This window comes from Arachis hypogaea, chromosome 3, assembly GCF_003086295.3.
Source record: "Arachis hypogaea cultivar Tifrunner chromosome 3, arahy.Tifrunner.gnm2.J5K5, whole genome shotgun sequence".
NCBI classification, from domain to species: domain Eukaryota; kingdom Viridiplantae; phylum Streptophyta; class Magnoliopsida; order Fabales; family Fabaceae; genus Arachis; species Arachis hypogaea.
The window spans coordinates 77,008,351-77,015,582 of record NC_092038.1 but is presented as its reverse complement, the minus strand read 5'-3'; the positions used below and the strand labels follow the sequence as shown (position 1 = coordinate 77,015,582).

Here is a 7,232-nt window from a genome sequence, read left to right as displayed (position 1 = left end):
TATATGTTCTTCTTGATCTTCAAGTTGTTCTTGATGATTGTCTTTGTTTGATCTTGTGATTTTCTTGTTTTGTGTCTTTTCTTATTTTTCATATACATTTTCGAATTTTTAGAGTCAAAAGTTTAAAAATTTCTAAGTTTGGTGTCTTGCATGTGTTTCTTTTCTTAAAAATTTTTCAAAAAAATAAGTTCTTGATGTTCATCATGATCTTCAAAGTGTTCTTGGTGTTCATCTTGACATTCAAAGTGTTCTTGCATGTTTTCTTTGTTTTGAACTTAAATTTTCATGTATTGAGTCATTTTGTTGTTTTTCTCTTTCTTCAATAAAATTCAAAAATAAAAAAATATCTTTTCTTTATTTCACTCATAAAATTCGAAATTTTGGGTTGACTTAGTCAAAGATTTTTAAAATTTAGTTGTTTCTTGTTAGTCAAGTCAAAATTTCAATTTAAAAATTCCATCTTTTCAAATCTTTTTTCAAAAATCAAATCTTTTTCATTTTTCTTCTTAATATTTTCGAAAATTTTATAAATTGATTTTCAAAATTTTTTTCTTATTTTTATTTCATATTTTCGAAAACCTTGCTAACAATTAAGGATTTGATTCAAAAAAATTTCAAGTTTGTTACTTTCTTGTTAAGAAAGGTTCAATCTTTAAATTCTAGAATCATATCTTTTAGTTTCTTGTTAGTTAACTCATCAATTTTAATTTTAAAAATCAAATCTTTTTAATTTCTTTTTGCAATCATATCTTTTCAAACATATCTTTTTTTAATCAAATCTTTTTCAAATCATATCTTTTTCAAATTTTAATTTCAAAATCTTTTTCTAACTTCTTATCTTTTCAAAACTTACTATTTATTATCTTTTTCAAAACCACCTAACTACTTTTTCACTTCTCATTTTCGAAAATCACCTTCCTCTTTTCATAAATCTTTTTAATTAACTAATTGTTTTAAACTCTAATTTTATTCCTTTCTTAATTTTTGAATACTAACTAATATTTAAAATAAAAACAAAAATATTTTTTCTTTTCTTTTATTTAATATTTGAATTCCCTCTCTCTCATCTCTTTCTATTTATTTATTTATTTACTAACTCTTCTTTTCTTCTTAAAATTTGAACCTTTTCTCCCTCTCTGTGTTCGAATTCTCTTTATTTTTTCTCTACCTCATTCTTCTCTTTTTCTCTTCTTCTACTTACATAAAGGAATCTCTATACTGTGACATAGAGGATTTCTCTTCTTTTCCGTTCTCTTCTTTTTCACATGAGTAAGAACAAGGATAAAGATATTCTTGTTAAAGCTGATCCTGAACCTGAAAGGACTCTAAAGAGGAAGATAAGGGAAGCTAAAGCACAACTCTCTGGAGAGGACCTGACAAAAATTTTCGAAAAAGAAGAAGACATGGCAGCCGAAAATAACAACAATGCCAGAGATGCAAGGAAGATGCTTGGTGACTATGCTGCACCAACTTCCAACTTCTATGGAAGAAGCATCTCAATTCCTGCCATTGGAGCAAACAACTTTGAGCTTAAGCCTCAATTAGTTTCTCTAATGCAGCAGAACTGCAAGTTTCATGGACTTCCATCAGAAGATCCTCATCAGTTCTTATCTGAATTCTTGCAGATCTGTGATACTATTAAGACCAATGGGTTGATCCCGAGGTCTACAAACTTATGCTTTTCCCCTTTGCTGTGAGAAACAGAGCCAGGACATGGTTGGACTCACAACCTAGAGAAAGCCTGAACTCTTGGGACAAGCTGGTCAATGCTTTCTTGACCAAATTCTTTTCACCTCAAAAGATGAGTAAGCTCAGAGTGGACGTCCAAACCTTCAAACAGAAGGAAGGTGAATCCCTCTATGAAGATTGGGAAAGATACAAGAAATTAACCAAAAGGTGGCCTTGTGACATGTTTCCAGAATGGAGCATCATATGTATATTCTGTGATGGTCTGTTTGAGTTATCCAAGATGTCGTTGGACCACTCTGCTGGTGGATCTCTTCATCTAAAAATGCCTGTAAAAGCCCAGGAACTCATTGAAATGGTTGCAAATAACCAATTCTTGTACACTTAAGAGAGAAATCCTGTGAATAATGGGGTAACTCAAAAGAAAGGAGTTCTTGAGAATTGATACTCTGAATGCCATATTGGCTCAGAACAAAATATTGACTCAGCAAGTCAATGTGATTTCTCAGAATCTGACTGGATTGCAAGCTGCATCCGGTAGTGCTAAAGAAGCCTCCTCTAAAGGAAAAGCTTATAACCCTGAGAATTCTGCAATGGAAGAGGTAAATTACATGGCATAATCCTATGGAAACACCTATAATCCTTCATGGAGGAATCATCCAAATTTCTCATGGAAGGATCAACAGAAGCCTCAACAAGGCTTCAATAACAATAATGGTGGGAGAAATAGGTTTGGCAATAGCAAACCTATTCTATCATCTTTTCAGCAACGGATAGAGAATTCTAAGCAGAGCCTCTCTGGCTTAGCAAACATAGTCTCTGATCTATCTAAAGCCACTATCAGTTTCATGACTGAGGCACGGTCCTCCATCAGAAATTTGGACGCACAAGTAGATCAGCTGAGTAAAAGAGTTATTGAAACTCCTCCAAATACTCTCCCAAGTAATAGAGAAGAGAATCCAAAAAGAGAGTGCAAGGCCATCTACACGTCCAACATGGCCGAACCTGTGGAGGAGGGAAAGGCAGTGATTCCAAGTGAAGAAGACCTCATGGGACGTCCACTGGCCAACAAGGAGTTCCCTATTGAGGAACCAAAGGAATCTGATGCTCATCTAGAGACCATATAGATTCCACTAAACTTCCTATTACCATTCATGAGCTCTGATGAAGTCATTGCTGAAGAGCAAGTTGCTCAATATTTAGGAGCAATCATGAAGCTGAATGCCAAGTTATTTTGTAATGAGACTTGGGAGGATGAACCTCCATTGCTCATTAATGAACTAAACGCGTTGGTTCAGCTGAAGATACCTCAAAAGAAACCGGATCCCGGAAGGTTCTTAATATCTTGCACCATTGGCACCATGACCTTTGAGAAGGCTTTGTGTGACATGGGGTCAGGCATCAACCTCATGCCACTCTCTATAATGGAAAAACTAGGGATCTTTGAGGTACAAGATGCAAGAATCTCACTGGAGATGGCAGACAAATCAAAGAAACAGGCTTATGGACTTGTAGAGGATGTCTTGGTAAAGGTTGAAGGCCTTTACATCCCTGCTGACTTTATAATCCTAGACACTAGGAAGGATGAGGTTGAATCCATCATCCTTGGAAGATCCTTCCTAGCCACAACGAAGGGTGTGATTGATGTAGACAGGGGTGAGCTAGTCCTTCAAGTGAATGAGGACTACTTTGTGTTTAAGGCACAAGGATCTTCTTTTGTAAACATGGGAAAGAAGCATGAAAAGTTTCATTCAATTCTCTCCATGCAGAGTCAAGCAAAGCCCCCACATTCAAACTCTAACTTTGGTGTTGGGAGGCCATAATCATGTTCTGAGCACCTGTGAAGCTCTGTAAGAGCTTCTTGTCAAGCAATTGACATTAAAGAATCACTTATTGGGAGGCAACCCAATTTTATTTATCTATATTAATCACTCTTTCATTTTGTTTTCTATTATTATTTTATGTTTTCTTTAGGATGATGATCATGTGGAGTCACAAAGATAACTGCAAAAATTAAAGAAAAATAAAAAATAGCATCAAAAATGGCATACCCTGGAGGACGAGTTTACTAGCATTTAAACGCCAGTAAGGATACCAAAATGGGCGTTTAACACCCAGCCTGGCACCATTCTGGGCATTTAAACGCCAGAAATGGGCAGCAGTCTAGCGTTTAAATACCAGAACTGGCAGGCAAACTGGCGTTTAAACGCTAGTAAAGGTATAAAAATGGGCGTTTAAACGCCCAGTCTGGCACCTTTCTGGGCGTTTAAACACCAGAAAAGGGTAGCAGACCAGCGTTTAAACACCAGAAAAGGGCAGCAACCTAGCGTTTAAACGCCAAAAATGCCACACAGAGGGCGTTTGAACACCGAGGTCCAGGGATGAGAACTCCTTGACACCTCAGGATCTGTGGACTCCACAGGATCCCTACCTACCCCAACTCACTCTCCCCCTTCTTCACACCTTTCCATAACACCCTCTGCACCACTCACACCCACCCACTCAAATTCAAACCATTCCCCTCCCAAAACACTCCCAACCCCACATGGTCGAACCCTTTACACACATTCTTTTCCTTCTTTCTTTCTTCTTTTACTAGAGGACGAGCAACCTTTTAAGTTTGGTGTGAAAAAAGCATTACTTTTTATTTTTCTATAACCTTTAATGGCACCTAAGACCGGACAAACCTCTAGGAAGAGGAAAGGGAAGACAGTTGCTTCCAACTTTGAGTCATCGGAGATGGAGAGATTCATCTCAAAACCCATCACTAGAAAGAGAAAGGAGCACCAAAAGCACTAAGGATGGAGCACCAAGAGCACTCCATTATCCTCCATAAAATCAGAGAAGACCAAAGAGCCATGATGGAGGAGAAACAAAGGCAAGGAAGAGACATTGAGGAGCTCAAGCACTCCATAAGATCTTCAAGAGGAAGAACTAGCCGCCATCACTAAGGTGGACCCGTTCTTTAATTTCCTTGTTCTTATTTTTCTGTTTTTTGATTTTTATGCTTTATATTTGACTATGTTTTAGCTTCATTACATGATCATTAGTGTCTAGTGTCTATGTCTTCAAGCTATGAATAATTTCATGAATCCTTCACCTTTCTTAAATGAAAAATGTTCCTAATTACAAAAGAACAAGAAGTACATGAATTTCAAATTTTATCTTGAAATTAGTTTAATTATTTTGATGTGGTGGCAATACTTTTTATTTTCTGAATGAATGCTTGAACAGTGCATATTTTTTATAGTGAAGTTTATGAATGTTAAATTTGTTGGCTCTTGAAAGAATGATGAAAAAAAGAGAAATGTTATTGATGATCTGAAAAATCATAAAATTGATTCTTGAAGCAAGAAAAAGCAGTGAATAACAAAGCTTGCGAAAAAAAGAAAAAGAAAAAAAATGGCAAAAAATAAAAAGAAAGAAAAAGAAAAAGCAAGCAGAAAAAGCCAATAGCACTTTAAACTAAAAGGCAAGGGTAAAGATGATCAAAGACTTTGAGCATCAGTGGATAGGAGTGCCCAAAGGAATAAAATCCTGGCCTGAGCGGCTAAATCAAGCTGTCCCTAACCATGTGCTTGTGTCATGAAGGTCCAAGTGAAAAGCTTGAGACTGAGTGGTTAAAGTCGTGATCCAAAGAAAAAGGGTGTGCTTAAGAACTCTGGACATCTCTAACTGGCGACTTTAGCAAAGCTGAGTCACAATCTGAAAAGGTTCACCCAGTTATGTGTCTGTGGCATTTATGTATCCTGTGGTAATACTGGAAAACAAGATGCTTAGGGTCACGGCCAAGACTCATAAAGTAGCTGTGTTCAAGAATCAACATACTGAACTAGGAAAATCAATAACACTAACTAAATTCTGAGTTCCTAATGGATGCCATCATTCTGAACTTCAAAAGATAAAGTGAGATGCCAAAACTATTCAGAGGCAAAAAGCTACTAGCCCCGCTCATCTAATTGGGACTAAGTTTCATTGATATTTTGAGATTTATTGTATGTTCTCTTCTTTTTATCCTACTTTGTTTTCAGTTGCTTGGGGACAAGCAACAATTTAAGTTTGGTGTTGTGATGAGCGAATAATTTATACGCTTTTTGGCATTATTTTTACATAGTTTTTAATATGTTTTAGTTAGTTTTTAGTATATTTTTATTAGGTTTTATGCAAAAATCACATTTCTGGACTTTACTATGAGTTTTTCTATTTTTCTGTGATTTCAAGTATTTTCTGGCTGAAATTGAAGGACCTGAGCAAAAATCTGATTCAGAGGCGGAGAAAGGACTGAAGATGCTGTTGGATTCAGACCTCCCTGCACTCGAAGTGGATTTTCTAGAGCCACAAACGCCCAATTGGCGCGCTCTCAATTGAGTTGGAAAGTAGATATCTTGGGCTTTCTAGAAATGTAAAATAGTCCATATTTTACCCGAGATTTGATGGCCCAAACTGGCGTCCAAACGCCCACCAGATACTCTTTTCTGGCGTAAAACGCCAGAACTGGCACCAAAGCTGGAGTTAAACGCCCAAACTGGCACCAAAACTGGCGTTTAAACTCCAAGAAGAGCCTATGCACGTGAAAGATTCAATGCACAGCCCAAACACACACCAAGTGGGCCCTGAAAGTGGATTTCTGCACTATCTACACTTAGTTACTCATTTTCTGTAAACCTAGTTTACTAGTTTAGTATTGTATTCATATCTTTAGATCATTTTTGAGACTATCTTTGGATCACTTTTGATCTATTGATCACGTTTTGGGGGCTGGTCATTCGGCCATGCCTGGACCTTCATCACTTATGTATTTTCAACGGTGGAGTTTCTACACCTCATAGATTAAGGTGTGGAGCTCTACTGTTCCTCAAGAATTAATGCAAAGTACTATTGTTTTTCTATTCAATTCACGCTTATTCTTGTTCTAAGATATTCACTCGTACTTCAACCTAATGGATGTGATGATCCGTGACACTCATCATCATCCTCCCTTATGAACGCGTGCCTGACAACCACTTCCATTCTATTTGTGAGAGCTTGAGTGTGTATCTCTTGGCCTCCTGGTTCACGATGCATGGTTGCCTCTCCTGACAACAGAGCATTCCATTCCATGAGATCAAAGTCTTCGTGGTATAAGGTAGAATTAATTGGCAGCATTCTTGAGATCCGAAAAGTCTAAACCTTGTCTGTGGTATTCCGAGTAGGATCTGGGATGGGATGACTGTGACGAGCTTCAAACTCATGACTGTTGGGTGCAGTGACAGTGTGCAAAAGGATCAATGGATCTTATTCCGACACAATCGAGAACCGACAGCTGATTAGCCATGCGAGAAACCATAGCGGACATGTTTTCACTGAGAGGACAGATGGTAGCCATTGACAACGGTGATCCACCAACATACAGCTTGCCATGGAAGGGAGTATGCATGATTGGATAAGGATAATAGGAAAGCAGAGGCTCAGAGGGAACAAAGCATCTCCATACACTTATCTGAAATTCCCACCAATGAATTGCATAAGTATCTCTATCCTATTTTATGTTTTATTTCTCTTTTAAT

General features: G+C 37.2%; 1 non-coding gene across 1 annotated transcript; it reads right to left on the bottom strand.

Annotated features, from left to right (window-relative positions):
* Positions 1-1,807: 1,807 nt before the first annotated feature.
* LOC112792884 (small nucleolar RNA R71) lies at positions 1,808-1,911 on the bottom strand. The gene has a single exon (XR_003197604.1). It is a non-coding gene; the product is annotated as a small nucleolar RNA R71 (small nucleolar RNA).
* Between the last annotated feature and the right edge of the window lie 5,321 nt (positions 1,912-7,232).